The following is a 25,164-nucleotide window of genomic DNA, read 5'->3' as shown; positions in this document are numbered from 1 at the left end:
TGGCCACTGTGAGAGCTCTGGCTTTTACCATGAGTGAAGGAGGAATCACTGGGTTGTGTTGGGGTAGGAGTGGCATGGTTGACTCTGCCTGTTACTCAGGAAAAAGACAAAAGCAGCTGCTCAACTTTTTAATCTCCCAGGCACTTTACACCTAAAACTTACTGAGGACTCCAAAGAGCTTTTCTTTAACAGGGTTATATGTATAAATATTTACTATATCTCAGTCTATTTAGTAAGAATGTTTTTAAATATCTCTGTATTCATTTTAAAGTAATAATGACCCATTACAAAATAAGATAAATAACATATTTTTAAAATAAGCGTATTTTCAAGCCAAAAAAACTTGATGGAAGAGTAGCATTGCTTTACACCTTTGCAAATTTCATTAATGCCTGGCCTCATAGAAGACAGTTTGGAGTTTCAAATCTTCTGCATTAAATTTATGCTATATGATGTTTTGGTTAAAGCATATTAAGAAAATCCAACCTTACACAAGAATGTAATCAAAAAAGGAATGAGTGTTTCAATAAACTTTTCAGATAATTTTGCATATTCTTCTTTGATATTATACCAAAACTTAACAAGTGCTAATTTCTTAAAGGTTATTTTCAAACCACGTTAATAAACCTCGCCTACTCTGTTTCAAAAAGATCCATTGGTCTATTCTGTGCTGTTTGTTTGTATGTTTGTTTGTTTGTTTGTTTTTAGATGGGTTCCCACTGTGTTGCCCAGGCTGATGATCTCAAACTCCTGGGCTCAAGCTATCCTCCCATCTCAGCCTCCCAAGTAGCTGGGACTATCCAGCTATTCTGCTCTTTGAATGGATATTTTTTCCATACGTGATCTCTTAACATTATGCATTGGTCATTTGAAAAAATTCTTGATTCATTGAGTTATGCAGATTCTCCAAACTTGCAAATATTTCTTTACATAATATCAAAAATCATATTCATTAATAGCACTTCTAATATCAATTAAAAAGTTCTCAGGTACTGAAAATCTCTCAAGCACATACAAGTTTTCCAAAATTTGAATTTTCACTCAAAAACTTTATCATCAGCAACAGATGCTGTAAATTGCTTTCCATGAACTGTTAGGCTTATTTTATTCATTTTTAAGAAAATGTCTGCCAAATGTCCAAATCTGAATAACTATTGTTTTTTGTCAGTTTTTCATTCAAGTAAATAGGTGTTTCACGAAAAAAAGTAGATAGTTTAGTTTTTGTCTAAAGCAACTGCACATTGTGTTCCTTCCAGACAGCCACCATATGTCAGTAGGCAACAGAAATGCTTTCTGCATACTTCCCACATCATCATATAGAATATTAAAAAGTTGTATTATCAAAAGAGAACAAATCACAGTTTTTGCTGCTTTACCAAGGACATCCTTAAGTGAAATTGCATTTTTTTGGTGGATTGTTAATGAAGTACATTTTGACTGCTAGTAGACTTTGGTGCCACTGGCTTGATTTGTGGTAATGCACTAGCAATTTACTCACCAATACCTTTGCACCAACACCACAAATGTCAGTAAGAGTGAAAAACAGCAGATCCTCATATAATTAAGAAATTTGATTTGACCTCATGTACCCCAAGAAAGGGTCCTGGGGACCCCCAGGGATCTATGGGACACATTATGAGAGCTTGAACTATAAGGAACTTAGATGGACTGTAGAGAGACAGTCCATCTGCCATAATCCAGGCAAGGAATGTGGGTCAACAAAGCCTGGGTGATAGCAGTGAAGTGAGTAAGAAGTGGTCAGATTCTGGAACCAACAGGAATTTCAGCTACATTAAATATAGCCTGTGAGAGTCAAGGGTCAAGAATGATTAAGAGATTTAAGGCCTAAGCAAATTAAAGGATGATTCTGCTCTTTACTGAGATAAGGGAAATACTTAAAGAAAAAATTGAAGATTTGTTTTTCGGATATGTTAAATTTGAAATATCTATAATATATCCAAGATGAGATTTTTAAAAACGGTCAGTTAGATTGCAAGTCTAGAGTTCAAAAAAAAAGTCTGAAGAGAAGATATGAAGATATTAGTTGCATAAGTTGACCACACAAAACATTCTAACCTAAAGATAACTACATAAACTGATCACAGAAAATCTTCTATAGGCCTTTATGAAGATTGGTTCTGCAGCCTTAGTAGGCACCACAGTCATCAAGCAGACTTCAAAAACTGTTACCATGCATAATGTGGCATGGTAATCTGTTGAGATGATTCACGCATTCTTGCTTTTTTTTTTTTGAGACGGAGTCTCACTGTATCACCCAGGCTTGAGTGCAGTGGCACGATCTCAGCTCAATGCAAGCTCCACCTCCCGGATTCACACCATTCTCCTGCCTCAGCCTCCCAAGTAGCCGAGATTACAGGCACCCGCCACCACACCCGGCTAATTTTTTTGTATTTTTAGTAGAGATGGGTTTTCACCATGTTAGCCAGGATGGTCTCGATCTCCTGACCTCGTGATCTGCCCGCCCCCGCCTCCGCCTCCTGAAGTGCTGGGATTACAGGTGTGAGTCACCACACCCGGCCTCTTGCTTCTTTAATGACACAAAAAAATGAACAATGTTGCCCTCTTCCTCCAACAAGAGAGCAAACTAACCTGAAAATCTTGGAGGCCTGGAGGCTCTCTTGTCAAAGTTAACAGGCCTTGATTTGGAAAAGCTTCTGCTTACAAAAGCAATAGAGTCTGGAGAGAGGTGTGGAGTTGATGGATGGGAAGTGGCCCTAACTGGGAGAAAGAGGATGGCTTCCCTGAGACACAATGAAGGAGATGGTTCTGGAGTGAGCTTTGGGAGATGAGTTGGCAGGCTCTTCACTTGCCAGAATGCTCTTTTCCCAAATATTCACAGGGCTGGTTCCACTCTTCATCTAATCCTCTGCTCACTCTCCTGGAGGCTTTTCCTGACCTCTGTCTAAAATAGCCACTTCTAACACCCCATCATCACCTTATATCCCCTTTGGTTTTTATTATTTTGGGGTTGTTTTTTTTGTTTGTTTGTTTTGTTTTGTTTTTGGTGCTTGTTTTATTTGTTTGTTTTTGAGACAGAGTCTTGCTCTGTCAACTAGGCTGGAGTTGCGGTGGCGTGATCACAGGTCACCTCTCAGGTTCAAGTGATTCTTCTGCCTCAGCCTCCCGAGTAGCTGAGACTACAGGTGTGTGCCACCACGCCTGGCTAATTTTTGTATTTTTGGTAGAGATGGGATTTTGCCATGTTGGCTGGGCTGGTCTCAAACTCCTGACCTCAAGTTATCTGCCCACTTCAGCCTCCCAAAGTGCTGTGATTACAAGCATAAGCCACCATGCCAGGGCTGGTTTTTGTTATTTTCTAATGATAATCTCAAATTGAATTTTATCACAGATATATTGTACCTACTTACTTACATACTTATTTATATAGAGACTTATTGTTATTCTCCCTCACTAGAATTTATGCCTTTCAAGGGAGGCATTTTTATTTTTTTAATCTTTCTGTACCTAGTGCACAGCAATGAATCAATAAATATTTGTTAAATGATTGGTTTTCTATTTGCTTTTGAAGGATATGAAAGATGTAAACATTGACAGGGCCCCCCAAAAATTTAACTTTTCAGATTTAAAATTTGTTATTAAATATTGTAAACATATTAAACAATTTATAAAGCATTAGGTGAAAAGAATAAAGAGAACAACCACATATCACTAGTTAGCTTAAAAATGGAACATTGCAAGAACTTTGAAGCCTTTTGTGAGCCCCTTCCTGTATCCCACAGGTAATCACCACCAGAAATTTTTGTATTTATTAGCTACTTGCTATTCTTTATAATTTTATGTTTGTATCTCTTTAAAATATTACTTACTTTTGCCTGATTCTAACTTTATATAAATCAACCATATCCTCTCTATTTTTCGACTTGTTTCTTTGGCTCAATATCATTTGTGAGATGAGTTCATGCTGGTCCCTTCAGTGCTACTGCTTCATAGTATTCCATTGTATGAAAAGCACAATACAGTCATCTAATGTCTCGCTGCAGGATGTTTGTTTCCAACTTTTTTTGTTATTACATACAATGCGGCCATGAAATTCTTGTACACATTTCCTAACAAACATGCTCAAGAGTTGCTCTAATCTATATGCCACTGAGAGGAACTTGGGAGTCACAGAGCATGTATATATTGAAGTTCACAGAACGCCAAATGCTGAAATGTTTTCCAAAGTGCATGTATCCAGGCTGCTACACACCAGGATGACTTGACCTGTTTGTAAAATATTGAAATAATTCCACACTTGATAAACAACTGCTGCCCTAAGTCTCTGGAGGATCCCCTTGCAATTGCTATGTCCACAGGGTAACCTACACTATCCCAGCTTTCCTGGGACTGAGAGGGTTTCTAGGACAGGACATTTCAGTTTTAAGCCAGAAAAGTTAAAACAGGACAAGTTGGTCATCATACCTAGCCAGCCTCTTAGCCAACACAGACTTTCTCACAATTCAGTAACTAAAGCATTAATGCCTGACACAGTGGTTAAGTGTTGTGAGCATTGTGTGTGGTTGCACCTGCTTATATTCCCACTGACAGCTTATGTGTTTCATTACTCCCTTTCTTTATCATCACTTGTTATAGCCCTAATTTTTATTTTTTGTTATGTAGTGAGTATAAACTATTACCTCATTGTCATATTAATTTTTTATCTAACTATATTGAAATTTTTGAATAGTCCGGAATCACTTTCACTACCTGGTCATATCACCCCCTTTTGAATGTGGTGAAGAATTTTCATGAAGCCACATGAGTAGCCAATTATCCTACGAAAATATGATCAACCACATTTTGACTATATTGACAAGATACTGATTGGTTACATTTTGAAGAAAATATACAATACAAAATACAAGAAGAAGTTGGTTCTGTCCCCTCCCACTATCCCCCCTACCCAGCCACCCCCAAATACTCATCATGATTTGGTCAGAACTGGGCTCAGAGCCAGAGGTCAGGGTGACCGAGGGTGGAGGAGTTGTAGGCAATGGGTTTGTGGCTGTCACAATAATGCTGTGATAATGCTGTGGTTTCCCAGAGGGGAGCATGTGGCTACAACCAGCAAAAGAAAAGTGGGAAAGCAGTAGGAAGAGGAGGAAGTGGGAAGAGCAGAAGATCATATATATTTAAAAAGTGACTTCAGACTTAAAGTCGAATTAGCATTTGTACAGAAAGGTACAGGTGAAATAACTCACTATGGCCTATGACCAAAATTATATGGAGAAATCATGGTGGACTCCTACCCCCTTACCCAAGAGGTGGCCCAAGTCGTTAAGTACGATTGGTAAGAGTGGATTCCAGGTCGTTAAGGTGGAGAAGGTGGGGGCAGTGGCAGGCAAGGGGGGCTCCATTGCTGCAACACTGGCTGGGGCTGGCCGGCTGGTTCTCCTGGAGGTCCCACACCTTGGTTTCTGTCTGGAGCACCAGCTGCATTCTGGGGCTTGTTCTTGGGAAGCTTCTCAGCTATTGCCATGAAAATTTCATTCACATTCATTGCAGCCTTTGCTGATGTCTCCATGAACAGCCAACTGTTGTTGTCTGCATAGGCTTGTGCTTCCTGGAATTCCAGGGCTTTCTTGCTGGCCAGGTCTGCCTTGTTACCTGTGAGTGCAAGGACCATGTTGGGGCTGGCCTGCCTCGATAGCTCCTTCACCCAGTTCTTATCTCCAGCAAATGTATCTGTATTGGTGACGTCATAGACCATGATGGCAGCCTGGGCTTCCCAAGAATACATGGCGGTCAGGCTGTGATACCACTCCTGTCCAACCATGTCCCAGATCTCAAACCTGAGTGTTGTGTTGTCCAAGCAGACATTCTGTGTGAGGAAGGCTGCTCCGATTGTGCTCTCCTGGTACTCATGAAATTGTCCCTTCACAAGGCAGAGGACAGGCTGGATTTGCCCACTACAGATCCAGCAGAACAAGCTTAAATAGACAGATCTTATTGGGTCACGCTGTGCCTCCCCAGCTCGCCACTGCTCATCCAGGTGCAGTGGTCCAGAGAGGTGGGAGCAGGGACCAGTGCCCAGTGCTGTGCAAAAAGGCATCTAGTGGGGAGAGGGACCTCCAAGGTGGCTCCGGGGCAGTGGCTTTACTTGGGGCCAGGGCTTGGACCAGCTCTGCTTCTCTCCCAAAAGGCAGTGTTCCAGACTTCAGCCTCCTATCATGTTATTTTTCATTTTTATGATGTGGCTGATCAATTTTCATAGAATAATTGGCTACTCATGCGGCTTCATGAAAATTCTCCACCACACCCTAGAAAAGGTGATATGACCAGGTAGGGAAAGTGATTCCAGGCTATTCAAAAATTTCATTTCCTAGTAGCCTTTAAGCTTTGACAAAGTTTCCTATCCTCTCCTAGCTTGGCTTGGAGTAAGTAGAGCACCTAAAATTAGACCATCAAGGCTTATAACTATGAGCGTCTATCACAATGCAAAAATAAGTAAACTGAGGACCAAAAGTCCTTCCCTGCCTTTTTCCTAGTGTGTAGGCCACACAAGTTTCCTGCATTGTACCAAAAAAGAGGGTAGGAACAAACCAATTACAGCCATTACTGAATATCTAGCCAAACTAAGGTGGATAATGAATATATCAATTTTATTCAATTTAGAAATATAGCAGTATGCTACTCTTGTACTTTTTCATACTGAGCCATATTTATATTCCCTACACTAGACTCATCTGACCACCAAACCAAACATGTTATAATCTGCTCTAAATATGTAATCCATGCACATTTTCATATTATCCAAAACCTGGATGTTAGTGCAGACTTGAAAGGTAAAGCAAATCCAGAGGCAGTTAGAGACTGAAAAATGAAGTGTCACAGCTGGCCCTCTTCTCTTGTGAAAATGTTTTAATGACATCTTGGAAAAAGGGTTGGGCTCAGTGAAGGTAACTGAGAAAGGCTCCATGTAACTGAGAAAGGTTCCATGAAATTGCTGCATCAGAAAACAAAGCTTTTACCTAATTTCTGTGGCTGACAGGAAGAAGGCATAATTTTAACCTTGATTAATATTTCTTTGGCTTTTACACTCTATAAAATTGTTCATTCATGATCCTTCTATGGTGCCTTGTTTATAAGAAGAGGAATTTCTGCAGAAATGTTTGCAGTGCATTATTCATAAATATTTTGGTCAATAAGTAGTGATGGTGGAGACAGTAGAAGGGCTGGAGAATAAGAGGAACTTGGCGATTAGATTTGTTATTTTTTAATCAGAGAATCTCTCCATTCAATATGATTTAGAAAATGTGAAAAATGATATTTAAGCTATTGGCAGAAACATAAAAACAGTTTTGTAGCTATCTTTTTTTAGACTTGTTGAGCAACTAAGTATAATAACTATAAATATGATAAATATGCTGGGTCTAAATAGCTTAGTAACTAAGAGCCCAGTAGCTAAGAGCAGTTCCTGAAACTAGAAACTTTGAAATGCAAGCCTGTCACGGGCTTATGTTGTACATGAACCTTTACAGTCAGAGGTTCTGGAGACATGTATGTCAAGATGTTTCCAAGAGACTCTCAGCATTGACTACCATAACTAGGCTTCCACAACACCACTCAGAATTAGCTTCCTCTTGGGTAATATAATTTAAGAGATTTGGGGAAGAACCATCCAATTCCAAAATATCTTCTCACTCATTGTTACAATGTGGGGAATTATATCATTAGACCCTACATAGAACTTGAAAGTATTCGACAAGAGGACCCTACATATTTATTTTTCAAAAGCAACTGTTTTCAGAATATATGACTCAAAAATAATGTAACAGATGAGAAGGGATTATGGGGTGAAAGCTGCATCATCTAACATAAGAGTAAGTTCTCATAAGTGTTCCTTTATACTCCCGTGAAATCAACTGAAGAATTATTAATGAATCAAAGATAAGACTTACCTTCTTAGCAGCACATTCTGCTTATTCCTACTAATGCATCACTACTCCACCAGCCCTTCTTCCACTTGCCATAGCCAAGTGATTTCCCTTTACTGCTACATCTTAAGACCCTCAGTGGAGCCCAGGCAACATCTGACCACTCATTCCCCAAGCCACAAAGATGGACTATTCGGCCTGTGTGTTCTGTGCAGGAAATCTTAGGCTGCTTCATTTACTAAAGGCAACAAATTTTTTTGCCCACTATTATTGCTGTTTTTAAAATGTAGATAATATGTCAACAGTAAATGAAATCTGAACAACTAATTAAGAATTAGAAAACCACTTTTGTGATTAAAACCTGAATTACTATTAATGCTGAAAATCTTGGGAATTTTAATGAATAATGTGTCATGTTTTTATGTAGCAGGAAATTTTTGTCATCTTTTTATGTAGCAGGAAACTTTTAATTTGAAGCAACTAAAAACTCAGGAAAGCAGCAAATCTCTGTGAACACAGAATCATAAAAACTTAGGCTTGGCAAGGAAACTCCTTTTCTATTTAGATGTGCTTCATACAAATCAGTTCCCAATAATATTGTGTGGAAGAAATATTTGTGTTATACAAGGCAGAAGGATTGTGAAGCTACTGTTATCTGTGGTTATACACACAGAGAGATGTGCACACATAGACACATAGAAAACTAAATGTCCCCCTATGAAGGGAAGAAATAAATCAAGAAATTTGTATTTTAAAAAACTGAAAGAATCAACAAAATAACATACATAGAATGAACACTGAGGAAAACAAAGGATTTGGCAAGAATCTAATTAGCCATATCAACCGAGAGAGGTTTGGGTTAGTTTTAGTAAACACAGAGTGGTTTCTGAGTAGAAAGCAAATAACTGCACTGAGGTACTGTTCTAATCACATTTGTTCTAACATTGACCTTATAATAATTAAAAATTGATGCTTGCAACATAATACAGCTGTGCAATCATATTTAAACCTAATCATTTCATAGACAGAGGAAAGTTGTACAAAAAGGTCAAAAACACTTTAATTTCATGACAGTAAATTTACTCTTTATTCCCAAAGTGAAAATCTCTAATTTCTAAAAGAGCAAACCAATAATTACTTATTATAAAGCTATTTTAGTCAATACTTAATTTTGCTATATTGATTAGTGTTTAGACATTTAAAATGTACCCTACAGCAAGAATATGTGTTTACAATATGATTCTCCCTACTGATGTTTGTAAGTATTACAGATATTGATTTAAGACATGTCTCAAAAATGCCAAACTTAATAGTAATCATATAAAAAAACTGACTCTTAAAATTGGAATTTAACTTTAAAAATTTGAATACCAGTGTCCTTAAAGATCTCTTTGTATTGTGATCACCAATTCTGCCATTAAATACTCTAACCATGAGTGCTCAATTAAACTACATTATAAACTCTACCCCATCCCAAAAGTAACAGAGAGAAAAAAAACAAATGATCAATTTTACCGTTCACAACTGGAACAAAATGTTTTCTCTCTATTTTCTGTACTTCTGATTGTAAAATAAAGACTGGGATATTATTTCCCCCTTAACTTGTATTCTGTGTAACTTAGAGCTCCTTGCAATAAAACAAAATGATGCTTCATCAGGATGTTACTGGGAGTACCAAGGCAATTTACAAACATTAAGTCTGAGAACATCACTGTGAGGGAGGTATTAATATAACACTTCTCTCTTGAGGAGTTCAATGCACTTTACATAACGTTATTTTATTAACTCTTCCTTGAGCTGGGCAAAAAGGCTAAGAATTGTCTAACCATTTACCTCACTCACATGCAAGCGTAAAAAGAACAGAAGAGACGGTTCAACACAACCACGTCATTTAAATTCACTTTCACTTCTAATCTGAAATTATGACTAAAGATAAGGCCAAGTAAGTCACTCAATATATTTAGTTTCTACTAATATGGATTTTGAACAGGTATCAATTTTATAAATATAAATTCAGAATTATATATTTGAAAGATAATTAATCCCAGTAATTCTTAAGCAATAATTGCTTTTGAAAGTGGAAAAATGGACAGTAATAACTTTTCCCTCTATTATAATATACTAAAGACTCCAAAACCACATTATAATTCTGTGGACAAGCTTCACAACATCCTTAAGTAAATCTATGCATTTCTTAGCAAGAGTGCAACTACGCACACATGAAGACAGCCAGAAGAGATATATAAAGTGAAAGATATAGAAATGCTGGTGATATCTAATGGTGCTTGCCAAGTGTCAGTCACTATTCTAAGGAATCTACATGTATTCACTCATTTAATCCTCATAACTCTGAGATGGGCAGCATTTTCATCATTTTATAGACAAAAAAATTGAGGCTCAGGAAGTTGTTAGTCCTAGGTCACAGAGCTACAAAGTGGCAGAGCTGAGATGCAACCACAGAAAATATGGATCCAGAGTCCATGCTCCCAGCCCACGTTCTAGAAAAGAAGTTGTCCCCAGACATCCCTGATCATGGAATTCCGAATCCACAATCATAATTTTTTCCACTCCAAATGTAACATTTCCCACCTCACAGTCTACCTCACAGTAATCACAGAACAACTGCTCAATTTTATGTATCTCACTTTCAAAATATGATACTTGTATTTAGAAAATGGTCACACGGAGGCAGTATAATATAGTTTGGAGTACAGACCTCAGGATCCGACAGATCTAACAGGCTATCCCTAGACAAGTTATTTCTATCCAAGCTAAACAATATAGGTGATAGAACCTACCTCCTGATGCTGTAGAGAGAATTAAACAAATTAATACAACGTATTTAACATACACCTTACTATGCCTTCTACATAGTAAGCATTCAACAACTGTTGCTACTATAAGTTAGTATAAACTTATTCAAGCCATTCTCAGAATTCTGAAACTCCCAATTAGCATTGAATTTAGCATATCTCAATGCTGGTGTCAATAGAACTGAATTGATTTTTTCATCAAATATATGTTCTAGCCACTGGCCATGATCTCATTTAATCCTCAAAACAAACCTATGATTTGTGTTTTTATGCCCACTTACAGGAAAATAAGCCTTGAAATTCTAAGTAACATCCATAACCATGCCAGTAATAATTAGATGATTAATCAATTAACTGCATGGATCCCACAAAGCAGGTTAAAAAGTAACCAATAAGCAAGGAAATTATTTGAAAAAGCCTTCTCTCCATAAAATTATAGAACTAAAATTTCCTAGACTGAAGTTCACCTTGTTTAGCCTTTGCTATAATTAGAGCAAAGCTGTGCCCAGAGAAAGTAGTTAGAACAGAGATGATAAAAAGGAAAAATACTACCCAAAAATACACACGCCAACCCCCGCCCCAACCCTATTTCCAGTATACACAAGGCGCTTCTGATTCTTCCATCATCAGAACCACTGAAGAAAATAGCAAGGGCCAAGGTCAGGGTAGGAGGCTTCAGAGTTGGACAGTATTATACAGGACACAGGCAAGAAGTCTGCACTTGGGGACTGGTGCTTCAGCCAGAGTGAGGTACGAGATTGTAGATCTGTAAAGCACATTTGCCTCAAATCAGCCTCACCTGCACCCAAACATCCTGTAAAGGTCAGCTTCTGGTCTATTCACAGAAATCTGCAGAAAAAGAGAAAATGCATTACATTAGTCTTTTGCTGACCAAGCTTCCTTGACCCTTGACCTACCAGCATTCCCTAAATTGGAAATGTCTTAGTTACGCAAAACAAAAATAGTTCCTGCTGAATTAGGACATTATTTCCTCATTCCCTCTATTTAATGTAAAAGAAATATTTTTGTCATTTGCATAATGACCTGCTGCATATAGAAAGACAATTATTTATGATTTTCACTTTAAAAAAGTGATTCTGAATTGATTATGATACATAATAATCATGTGAAAACATGATTGCAAATAAGACTTAAGTGAAAGAATGGAATTTCCACTTTCATCAGCCAACGTATAAACCAATATGGAGGAGGTGGCAGATACAAAATAATCATATATAAAGAGAGACACAAGCTCAATGATAAGGGTCTGCTTACACAGGCACGGAAAGTAGTGGGAAACAATCTTCAGCCCATATGTTACAAGAAATAGAATTTTTAAAAATTCACATTATCCCAAGAATATGTAAGATCTTATGTTCCATTATCAACTAGCAGGTAGTACCCAACCTAGTCATTTCTTCTATACTTAGAATCAGTGGCCTCTTTCAATAACTCATTCCAGCTTTTAGTAATTGTCATGTAAAGGTAATCTTTTCTTTTATCTAACTTCAGTTCTTTACATAATATGATTGAAAAACCTGGAATGATGCTCCACACATGCAGAATACTTCATATACCCTTGTGGATGGGATGTTGATTTCAGTCTATTTCCCTTTTTTCTGACCTCAATGGAGACAGGAGAAGTGCTTAGACAGAAACATTGACAAAATGGTTAGAGATAAGAGGAAGTTGATTAGGGACAAATGCAGAGTCGAACCGGGGAAGAAAACAACGTGGAATGACTCACCGTGCCCCAGAACAGTTGATCTGTTTTAGAAGACACAGCCAGCCACCAACAAAATGTGAGTTGTAAAGCAGAACATGCTCAAGCATGCGCTCAGAAGATCTACCGCTGCCTTTCCACTCACTTCCACGCAGATAAATCGATCAATCCATCTCTCTCTCTAACCCTGGCCTCTGTGCAGAGTTCCAGTTCTACCTACACGATTGTAAAATTGAACTGGGTGGATAGGATATTCTTTCCCGTGACTCACTCTGTCCTTCCTCCACAGCTTTACTGCTGGTATGAAGGCATCTTTGGTAAGCTCTAGTGAAGAGAACCACAGTAACCAGCGTCACTTTAATATGAAAAATAATCCGTACTAACAAGGAAAAATGTTGTCTTATCTTGCAGATTCACCAACATCTTAAACCCAAAAATGTACAGAAAAGACCTCATCCTGCCCGTCCAAAAAAAAAAAACAAAGAACCCTGGGGAACAGGGTCAGAAGCTCACTGGGAAAATTAAGGTAGGCGATTGGTAAACAGCAGGACACTTTCTGAAAGAATGGACTTGCCTTTTATCCCCTACAATAAAAGGCCCAAGAAAGGGGTTAAATTTGGATGCCCTGGCAGCACCTCAAACTTAACATTTCTAAAATTAAACTTCTCCAAGAACTAGTTTCTGCTGACTTCCTGTTCGTTAAGGGTACACTTGTTCTCTCCGGCTCCAAACATGAGTCATCTTGCTTTATTCCTCTCCCACCCCCACCATATCTAATTAAACACCAAGTTGCATCTATTTTTTTCTTCAGCACTTTTTTGCAACTCTCTGTTGCTCTCTTTTCACATGCTTTATCTCTTACTTGGTTTTGACCCCATATTAGGCCCACTATTCTTCCAAACAATGTGGCTGGTAATTTCCATTTTGAGTTTAAGCTCTGCCTTGATTAGGTCTGCTCCTTAGCAAAAAGATTCTGTGATACCTGCTTGTCTACTGAACAAAGATGTTGCAAGCTATTTCCAAATGCACCCCAAACTGCCTTTCAGTCTTACCTTCTCCTATTTTCCTGGGCATCAGGCAAGCTAGCTATCATCCTACTCCCCACCATACTCTATTGCCTTAACTCCTACCACTTCCTTTTTCTGAAATACAATCTCTGCACCCTCAGAAACTCCAAGCACGCTGCCCACACAAACGTTAATGCCACAAATTCACCTGTGAATGTTTGTTCAGATATTTTTATTCAAAAAGTCATGTCTAAGACCGAAAAATAAGTATTTTAAGTGTTTTTTATACTAAAACTCCATGAGTTTCCATGGAAAAAGGTGTTATTGAGAGGTGACAATGTGCTAGCAGCCCTCACCCTTCTCGGCCTCGAGGAGCGCTTCAGCCCTCCATGGCACCGTGGGAGTCCCTCTCAGAGCTGGCTGAGGCCGGAGCCGCCTCCCTCTGCTTGCTGGGAGGTGTGGAGGGAGAGATACGAGAGGCAACCGGTACCACCTGCGGCACTCGCGGGCCAGTGCGAGTTCTGGCAGGCGCGGCGCAGGCTCGGTGGGCCCCGCACACGGAGCAGCCAGCCGGCGCTGCCGGCCCAGGGCAGTGAGGGGCTTAGCACCCGCGCCAGCAGCTGTGGAGATTGCGCTGGGTTCCCCAGCAGTGCCGGCCCGCCGGCGCTGCACTCAAATTCTGGCCCGGCCTTAGCTGCTTCCGCCCGGGGCAGGACTTGGGACCTGCAGCCCGCCATATCTGAGCTCCTGCCCTAGGATAGGCTCTCGCGTGGCCAGAGCCTCTCAGAAGGGCGCAGCCCCCTGCTCCATGGACCAAGGGCTGAGGAGTGCAGGCCCCGCTCGTGACTGGTGGGCAGCTCAACCTGCAGCCCCAATGCAGGATCCACTGGGTGAAGCCAACTGGGCTCCTGAACCGGATGGGGACTTGGAGAACTTTTATATCTAGTGGGAGGATGGTATGTGCACCAATCAGCACTCTGTATCTAGCTACCCTAGTGGAGACTTGGAGGACTAGCACTCTGTGACTCTGTGTCTAGCTCACGGATTGTAAATGCACCAATCAGCACTCTGTGTCTAGCTCAAGGTTTGTGAATACGCCAATTGGTACTCTGTATCTAGCTAACTCTGTATCTAGCTAACTAGCACTCTGTGACTCTGTCTAGCTCAAGGATTGTAAACGCACCAATCAGCATTCTGTCAAAACGGACCAATCAGCTCTCTGTGAAATGGCCCAATCAGTGGGATGTGGGTGGGGCCAGATAAAGGAATAAAAGCAGGCTGCAGCGGCAAGCACCTGCGACCCACTGGGGTCGCCTTCCATACTGTGGAAGCTTTGTTCTTTTGCCCTTTGCAATAAATCTTGTTGCTGCTCGCTCTTTGGGTTCACACTGCCTTTAAGAGCTGTAACACTCAGCTCGAAGGTCTGTAGCTTCACTCCTGAAGCCAGCGAGACCACGAACCCATCGGGAAGAATGAACAACTGCAGACGTGCTGCCTTTAAGAGCTATAACACTCACCACGAAGATCTGCAGCTTCACTCCTGACAATGAGACCACCAATCCGCCAGAAGGAAGAAGCTCCAGACACATCTGAACATCTGAAGGAACAAACTCCAGACACACCATCCTTAAGAACTGTAACACTCATGGCGAGAGTCTGCGGCTTCATTCTTGAAGTCAGTGAGACCAAGGACCCACCAATTCTGGACACCTTACCAGCTCAACTGGTAGTTCAAGATATTGAGATAGAGCCCCTACAAAACAGTCTTCCTTAAAAAAAAGAAAAAAATACTCTTACTACAACTGCATGATTCAACCCAGCAAAGCAATTAATAATAGATTGATGTTAAATAAATTCATACTTAATAGTAAATTTATGTTCAATAATACTAATAAATGGATATCATTTGGAGTTTAATTTTACATTTTAAATTAGGCACAGTGGCTCACACCTATAATCCCAGCACTTTGGGAGGCCGATGCAAGAGGATTGCTTGGAGCCAAGAGACTAGCCTGGGCAACATGGTGAGACCCCATCTCTACAAAAGCAATTTTTTTAAATTAAAACAAAATGTTATGCTTTAGAGGACTTTTAGATCAAATAAATCAAGCAAAGTAATATTTTAGTTGATAGTGTCTGTTTAAAATTATTTGCACTCCTAGCAAAAGAGAATTCTACAATATTTACTATAATGCACTATCAAAAAATGCACAAAAATAAGTCTATTTTCTTACAGAAATGATTTTGGTTTGCTATACAGCTTTTCTTATTGTTCCTAAAAGTTCAAATAACTTATACTTTACTATTGTACAACAGCGAGTAGTAGAAGGTTAAAAAAAAAAAAGACTTGTTTTAACTTATGTTAGAATGAAGTCTTTTCTTTGTCTATTTGCGCTCTGGTCTCACCGTGCTTTTTTGCGAGTATTTCCTATCTGTGTAAAGGTCACCTTTCCTTGGAAGCTCTACCACTGAGTCAGTCTACTTTAGCCTCCTTACTAGTTCTTAGGAAAGCCACTGTCCTTACAAGGAACTTCAAATACAGATTAACTAAACACAGATAAAATTGCAATTTTACCTCATTCTAATCCCAGATCTATACTTGACCTATTAGGTGGCACACATCATGAAAGTTTAAAAGTGAAAAAGACACAGTCTTTAAATAGAGAGTGAAGGGGAGAGCCAGATACCAAGTTCCGTTGGAAGAAAAGCAAGGTCATTTGTAGGAGAATGTAAGAAAGTCATTTAAAAACCCCTCAGGAAAAGAAAAAGAAAAAAAAAAGGAAAAGAAAATATTAGCAGTGGTAATAAAGTGCATCTCCATAATCATCTCTCTGCTTTGAAAAAAAAATTGGGGAAATTTTTCCATGACCTTAATGGTGCACTCAGAACATATTTGTCGTGGTCTATTATAGACTATTTACTTGTATTTCTCACTCACCTAAATCTTGTCAGCAATATAAAATGCTGGATTTGGCCAGGCGTGTTGCCTCACATCTGTAATCCCAGTACTTTGGGAGGCCGAGGCAGGCAGATCACCTGAGGTCAGGAGTTCAAGACCAGCCTGGCCAACATGGTGAAACCCCATCTCTTCTAAAAATACAAAAACTAGCCAGGCATGGTGGCACGAGTCTGTAATCCCAGCTACTCAGGAGGCTAAAGCAGGAGAATCACTGGAACCCAGGAGGCGAAGGTTGCAGTGAGCCAAGATCGAAACCATTGCACTCCAGCCTGGGTGACAAGAGCAAGACTCCATCTGAAAAAAAAAACAAAAAACAAAAAACAAAAACAAAAACAAAAAAATTGCTGGATTCATAGGATGGCCTGTAAGTATTAGAGGAATTCAAAAAGACCTGTGCAGGTGAATTAGTCAAGGGTGGCTTCCGGAAGAAATCACCATCAGTTTTTTTCTTATCCAGACCCATCTTTTCTAAACAACTGGTTTTCCCATAGAGCCAGAATCTAATCAGGCTCTCTCTGTTTCCTTATAAAGTCAACTTTGATATTTGTCTAAACATTTTATAGCTCCTTCTGCTAATTTACATGCTCTTTGTATTACACAGATGAAGTCAAACATTTTTCAATGAATTTCATAATAGTGAAGTGGTTCTGGCTTACAACATTGTTTCTGTGTTCCACTTAATATTCATAGGTCCAAAATTTTAATAACTTCGTTATAGTAAACTAAACAATGGACTATCTAATACACAGGAATCCTTCTCTGAAAGCCATCTACGGGGTCCCATTCCTTACAGAGAAAGACCATGATAATGTGTTGGTACATTGCAATGAAGGGAGAAAAGGAAGGGAGGGAAGTAGAAAGAAAGAGGAAATGAAAGAGGGAAGAAAGGGAGGAAGGAGGGAAGGAAGGAATAAAGAGAGGGAGGGAGGGAGAATTGAATTGAACTGAGATGTTTAAACTTTCTATTTTGTCATCTCATAGCATCTTTACCTCTCTTCACACTTTTCTACATCAAACGATACCTAAACAAAACTATCATGAGTTCCCAAATGGCCTTTAGAAGAATATTCTAATATTCTAACAGATACAGAGGCAAGAAATTCGTACATTCTGAAGAGTTAATTTTCTCTTCAGAATTTATACATGAGCAATGTGAATTGTAGAAATTTTAACAATTTATATTTTATTACAAAATTTCATTCCAACTAAGAGGAAAAAATAATTTTGCAACCTTAAAGAATTAACTCACCAGGTGCAGTGGCTCACACCTGTAATCCCAGCACTTAGAGAGGCCAAGGAGGGTGGATCACCTGAGGTCAGGAGTTCGAGGCCAGCCTCACCAACATGGTGAAACCCCACCTCTACTAAAAATACAAACTTAGCCGGGCATGGTGGTGCATGCCTGAAATCCCAGCTACTTTGGAGGCTGAGGCAGGAGAATCACGTGAACCAGGGAGACGGAAGTTGTAGTGAGCTGAGATCGTGCCATTGCACTCCAGCCTGGGCAACGAGTGAAACTCCATCTCAAAAAATAATGATAATAATAATTAACTCTAGTTCAACAAACACAGTCAAAATAAATAGTCATAGATACGTAAAAGATTATAAAGATCTAGTCACATAATTTTTTTTACTTAAAAAAATGTTTAACTTTTATTTTAGGTTTAGAGGTACATGTGAAGGTTTATTACATAGGTAAATGTGTCATGGGGATTGTTGTACAGATTATTTCATCACCCAGGTATTTAGCCCAGTACCCAATAGTTATCTTTTCTGCTCCTCTCTCTCCTCCCACCCTCCTGGTTCAAGTAGGCCCAAGGGTCTGTTGTTTTCTTCTTTGTGTTCATAAGTTCTCATCATTTAGCTCCCACTTATAAGTGAGAATATGTGGTATTTGGTTTTCTGTTCCTGTATTAATTTGCTAAGGATGATAGCATCCAGCTCCATCTATGTTCCTGCAAAAGACATGATCCCATTCTTTTTTACAGCTGCATAATATTCCATGGTGTATATGTACCACATTTTTTAATCCTATCTGTCATTGATGGACATTTAGGTTGATTTCATGTCTTCGTTATTGTGAATAGTGCTGCAGTGAAAATTCACATGCATGTGTCTTTATGGTAGAATGTTTTATATTCCTTTGGGTATATACCCAGTAAAGGGATTGTTGGGTCAAATGTAGTTCTGCTTTTAGCTCTCTGAGGAATCACCATACTGCTCTCCACAATGGTTGAACTAATTTACAGTCCCACCAATAGTGTATAAGTGTTCCCTTTTCTCCACAGCCTTGCCAGCATCTGTTATTTTTTGACATTTTAATAGTAGCCATTCTGACTACTCATTGGGATCTCATTGTGATATTGATTTGCCTTTCTCTAATGATTCATAATATTGAGCTTTTCTTTCTTTCTTTCTTTCCTTCTTTTTTTTTTTTTTTTTCTTTTTTTGACACCAAGTCTCACTCTGTTGCCCAGGCTGGAGTACAGTGGCGTGATCTTGGCTCACTGCAACATCTGCCTCCTGGTTTCAAGCAGTTCTCCTGCCTCAACCTCCCAAGTACCTGGGACTACAGGTGTGTGCCACCATGCCCAGCTAATTTTTGTATTTTTAGTAGAGACAGGGTTTCGCCATGTTGACCAGGCTGGTCTCAAACTCCTGACCTCAGGTGATCCACCTGCCTCGGCCTCCTAAAGTGCTGGGATTATAGGCGTGAGCCACCACACCCGGCCAGCTTTTTTTCATATACTTGTTAACCACATGCATGTCTTCTTTTGAGATGTGACTGTTCATGTAGTCTGACCACTTTTTAATGGAGTTGTTTTTCTCTTGTAAATTTAAGTTCCTGATAGATTTTGGATATTAGACCTTTGTGAGATGCATAGTTTGCAGCCTGCAGAATATCTCCGATTCTGTAGGTTATCTGTTTACTCCGTTGTTAGTTTCTTTTGCTGTGCAGAAGCTCTTAAGTTCAATTAGATCCCAATTGTCAATTTTTGCTTTTGTTGCCATTGCTTTTAGTGACTTTGTCACGAAATTTTTGCTCATTCCTATGTCCAGGATGGTACTGCCTAGGTAGTCTTCCAGGATTTTTATAATTCTGGGTTTTATATTTACATCTTTAATCCATCTTGAGTTGATATTTGTATATGGTGTCAGGAAAGGGTCCAGCTTCAATCTCCTGTAGGTGGCTAGCCAGTTATCCCAGCACCAATTATTGAATAGGGAGTCTTTTCCCTATTGTTTATTTTTGTCAGCTTTGTCAAAGATCAGATGGTTGTAGATGTTAGGCCTTATTTCTGGGCTCTCTATTCTGTTCCATTGGTCTATGTACCCGTTTAGGTACCAGTACCATGCTGTCTTGGTTACTGTAACCTTGTAATTTTCAAGGTAGGTAATGTGATGCCTCCAGCTTTGTTCTTTTTGGTTAGGATTGCCTTGGCTATTCAGGCTCTTTTTTGGTTCCACATGAATTTTAAAATAGTTTTTCCTAGTTTTGTGAAGAATGTTGTCAGTAGTCTGATAGGAATAACACTGAATCTGTAAATTGCTTTGGACAGTATAGCCATTTTAATTATATTGATTCTTCCCATCCATGAGCATGGGATTTTTTTTTTATTTGTTTGTGTCTTCTCTGATTTCTTTGAGCAGTGTTTTGTAATTCTCATTGTAGAGATCTTTGGCTTCCTAGTTAGCTATATTTCTAGGTATTTGTGTGTGTGTGTGTGTGTGTGTGTGACAGTTGTGAATGGGATTGCCTTTCTGATTTGGCTCTCGGTTTGGCTGTTGGTGGTGTATAGGAATGCTCGTGATTTTTGTACATTGATTTTGTATCCTAAAACTTTGCTGAAGTTATTTATCAGCTGAAGGAGCTTTTGGGCCTAGGCTATGGTGCTTTCTAGATACAGAATTATGTCCTCTGCAAACAGAAATAGTTTGACTTCCTCTCCTCCAATTCAGATGCCCTTTATTTCTTTCTCTTGCCTGATTGCTCTGGTTAGGACTTCCAATTCTGTGTTGAACAGAAGTAGTAAGAGAGGGCATCCTTATCTTGTGCCAGTTTTTTGAGAGAAGCTTCCAGCTTTTGCCCATTTAATATAACATTGGCTATGGGTTTGTCATAGATTGCTTTTGTTATTTTGAGTTATGTTCCTTCAATACCTAGTTTACTGAGAGTTTTTAACATGAAGTGGTGTTGAATTTTATGAAAAGCCTTTTCTGCATCTATTGAGATAATAATGTGGTTTTTGTCTTTAGTTCTGCTTATGTGATGAATCACATTTATTGATTTGTGTATGTTGAACCAACCTTGCATCCCAGGGATGAAGCCTACTCGATCATGGTGGATTAGTTTTTTGATGTGCCAGGTTTGCCAGTATTTTGTTGAGGGTTTTTGCATTGATATTCATCAAGGATATTGGCCTGAAGTTTTCTTTATTTGTTGTTTCTCTGCCAGGTTTTGGTATTAAAATGATGCTGGCCTCATAGAATGAGTTGGGGAGGAGGGATTTTTGGAATAGTTTCTACAGGAATGGTACCAGCTGTTATTTGTACATCTGATAGAATTGAGCTGTAAATCCGTCAGGCCCTGTGCTTTTTTTTTATTGGTAGACTATTTATTACTGATTCAATTTTGGAGCTCATTATTGGCCTGTTCAAGGAATAAATTTCTTCCTGGCTCAGTCTTAGGAGGATATATGTGTCCAGAAATTTATTCATCTCTTCTAGGTTTTCTAGTTTGTGTGCACAGAGGTGTTCACAGTAGTTTATGATGATTGTTTTTATTTCTGTGGGGTTACTAGTAACATTTCCTTCATCATTTTTAATGCATTTATTTGGATATTCTCTCTTTGCTTACTTATTAGTCTAGCTAGTGGCCTATATATTTTATTGCTTTTTTCAAAAAAAAAAAAAAAACAACTCTTGCATTCATTAATCTTTTGAATGGTTTTTTTGTGTCTCGATTTCCTGCAGTTCAGCTCTGATATTTGTTATTTGTCATCTTCTACTGACTTTGGGGTTGATTTGTTCTTGTTTCTTTTTTCTCTTCTTCTTCTTTTTTTTAAAGACAGGGTCTCACTCTGTCGCCCAGGCTAGAGTGCAATGGCATGATCTCAACCCACTGCAACCTCCACCTCCTGGGTTCAAGCAATTCTCCTGCCTCAGCCTCCCGAGTAGCTGGGATTACAGGTGTGCACCACCGCACCTGGGTAATTTTTGTATTTTTAGTAGAGACAGTTTCATCATGTTGGCCAGGCTGGTCTTGAACTCCTGACCTCAAATGATCCTCCTGCCTCGGCCTACCAAAGTGCTGGGACAGGCATGAGCCACTTCACTGACCTTGTTCTAGTCTCTCTTATTCATTCTGTTGTGAAGTTAGGTTGTTAATTTGAAATCTTTCTTTTTGATGTGGGCATTTAGTGCTATGAATTTAACACTGCCTTAGCTGTGTCCCAGAGAATCTGGTATGTCATATCTTTGTTCTCATTATTTTCAAAGAACTTCTTGATTTCTGCCTTAATTTCATTATTTACCCAGAAGTCATTCAGGGGCATGTTGTTTAATTTCCATGTAATAGCATGGTTTTGAGAGATTTTCACTGCCTTGACTTCTGTTTTTATTGTGCCGTGGTCCAAGAGTGTATTTGGTATGATTTCAGTTATTTTACATTTGTTGAGGATTGTTTTATGTCCAAATATGTGATCAATTTTAGAGTATGTGCCATGTGGTGATGAGGAGAATGTATATTCTGTTGTTTGGGGGTGAAGATTTCTGTAAATGTCTATCAGATCTATTTCGTCCAATGCTGAAGTTAGGTCCCAAATATCTTTGTTAATTTTCTGCATCAGTGATCTGTCTAACACTGCCAGTGGAGTGTTGAAGTCTCCCACTATTATTATGTGGGAATCTATGTCTCTTTGTAGGTCTCTAAGAACTTGCTTTATAAATCCGGGTGTTCCTGTGTTGGGTGCACTTATATTTAGGATAGTTAGGTTTCTTGGATTGAACCTTTCACCATTATGTAATGCCCTTTTTTTGTCTTTTTTGATCTTTGTTGGTTTGAAATCTGTTTTATGTAAAATTAGCATTGTAACTCCTACTTTTTTTTGTTTTCCATTTTCTTGGTAGATTTTTCTCTGTCACTTTATTTTGAGTCTGAGTGTCATTATATATAGTCACATAATTTTTAATAGCAAAGTAACTACAAACTGAATGTATAAATTAAACAATATTAATTTAATAAATCAGAATAGTGTATCATCACTAAAAGTGATTCTGTAGAAGTATATTAACTAAAATAAAATTCAAATTTTTAAGAAGCAGATTGCAAAATACTACAAAGTCATGTGCTGCTTTCCTATGGGAATATGTTCTGAGAAATGTGTGGTTAGGTGATTTTGTTATGCAAACATCACAGTGTATACTTACAGAAACCTAGATGGTATAGCTTACTACACACCTAGCTATATGGTCTAGCCTATTGCTCCTAGGCTACAAACCTGTACAGCATGTTCCTGTACTGAATAATGGAGGCAGTTGTAACACAATGGTATTTGTGTATCTAAACATAGAAAAGGTACAGTAAAAATGTGGTATTATAATCTTATGGGACCGTCATTGTATATGCAGTCATTGACCAAAACATCATTAATGCGGTGCCTGACTGTACATGGTATACTTGTAACATTTTGTGACACATATAATCATGGAAAATAAACACTAGTAAGACAGTCACGAAAATGTTAATTATATTCGTCTCTGACTTGGAGATTATAGTTGATATTTTATTTTGTTTGTAATACTTTGTCTACTTTATACATTATCTATAATAAACATGTAATATTTTGATAACCAGAACAAAAATAAGAAAATGCCTGGATTCTAATGATAGCTGGGTCACATTGAGCAAGTTGCTTAAGCTCATTCAGCCAAAGATACTTCATCTAAAAATCTGGAGCAATAATTGTACCAACCTTTTAGGGTTGGATAATAATTATATAATATAATTCATGTAAAATTCTTAGCACTGGTACATGAGTAAATGGAAGTTTGAAAAGATAAGCTACAAGAGCTGTAGAGGAATTTCAAGTTTCCCCTCGTCTTTTATTCTTAATCATTTTAGCCATCAACAATTTAGTTAGTTTACCCTTGAGTTCAAACTCTCCTAAATCAAATCATTGTTTCACTAACTTGTGGAGGTTTGTTGAGCCAAAGAACGTAACTACAGCTGTGGCCCAAGTTAATATTTCCCATCAGCTGCATTACACATTGGTAGTTTCAGTAAATGACCATCATGGCCAACAGAGGAAAGAAAAGAATTATCTTCCTAATTCATACTCTTTGGGAATTCTAAGAAGGAAACACGTAATTACTAGAATTTGGCTGGCATATTGAATCTGGGGCATGAAGAAAAGTCATGGGACTTTTAATGATAGAAAACAGTCCAGACCTCAGATTTTTATGTCATCAAATAAAAAAAAATCCTTAAAGTAAGATACTCTAATGAATAAATATTTTTTCTGGGTATATTTCAGTCATGTTAACTGGAAATATAAATTGTTATTCTGTATAATTATTATATTTTTATTTTTTCTGGAATATATATGTCAGCATTAATCAGGTAAAAATCTGATTGAAGAGAGTCACAAGTTCAGAGATCCACTCATTCCTTCCTTCATACATTCACCCAAGAAATACTTATTGATCACTCAGTATGTGACATTCACTGTGTAGATAGGAGGATACAAGGAAGGTCTCTTCTTGTGAGGACACATAATGGGGGGAAATAGTCAAATAAGAACACAAATAGTTATGTAATTATAACATAATTAAAGTTACAAAGGCGAGGTGGCATGGTTCTAAGTGAGGAGTGGAGGATGTGGAATTAGAAGCAGCAAGCTTTGGCCAGTGGCTCACACCTGTAATCCCAGCACTTTGGGAGACTGAGGTGGGTAGATCACCTGAGGTCAGGGGTTCGAGACCAGCCTGGCCAACATGTTGAAACCCTGTCTCTACTAAAAATACAAAAATTAGCTGGGCGTGGTGGCGCACGCCTGTAATCCCAGCTACTCGGGAGACTAAGGAAGGAGAATCGCTTGAACCCAGGAGACAGAGGTTGAAGTGAGCTGAGACAGCACCACTGCACTCCAGCCTGGGTGACAGAGTGAGACTCTGTCTCAAAATAAATAAATTAATTAGTTAAATTAAAATAAATTTTAAAAAAAGAAGCAGCGAGATTTTACAACGCTGAGTTCTCTCTCACGGGATAGTGATCTCTCTCCCTCTCTCTCTTTTGCTCTCTCTTCCCCACCTTCCCTTCCTCTCCCCCCACCACCTGTGTGTGTATGTGTACATGCGTATGTGTAAGAGACAGAGAGTATGTGTGAGCGTGTGTGTGTTTTCTCTTGTAAATGCCCATCATGGTATATCCACACCCATGCTTTAACCCAATCAGTTGAAACTGTTAGGGGTGTGTACTAGTTTTTGAAGGCTACCATAACAAAATACCAAAGACTGGGTGGCTTAAACAATGGAAGTTTATTTCCTCACAGTTCCATATGCTGGAAGTCCAAGATCAAGATGACAGCTGGGTTGACTTCCTGGGAGGCCTCTCCTTGGCTTGCAGATGGCGGTCCCTGCTGCCACTTCACATGATACATGGTCATCCTTCTGTGAACATGCTCCCCCAGTGTCTCTCCCTTTTCTTAAGAGGGCACCAATCATATTGGATTAGAGTCCTACCCTAATGACCTCATTTTAACTT

General features: G+C 38.8%; 1 pseudogene; it reads right to left on the bottom strand.

Annotated features, from left to right (window-relative positions):
* Positions 1 to 5,298: 5,298 nt before the first annotated feature.
* On the bottom strand, positions 5,299 to 14,178 carry LOC112627031 (annotated as a pseudogene).
* Between the last annotated feature and the right edge of the window lie 10,986 nt (positions 14,179 to 25,164).

This window comes from Theropithecus gelada, chromosome 6 (genome assembly GCF_003255815.1).
Source record: "Theropithecus gelada isolate Dixy chromosome 6, Tgel_1.0, whole genome shotgun sequence".
Lineage (NCBI taxonomy): Eukaryota > Metazoa > Chordata > Mammalia > Primates > Cercopithecidae > Theropithecus > Theropithecus gelada.
This window is presented reverse-complemented; position numbering and strand designations above follow the sequence as displayed.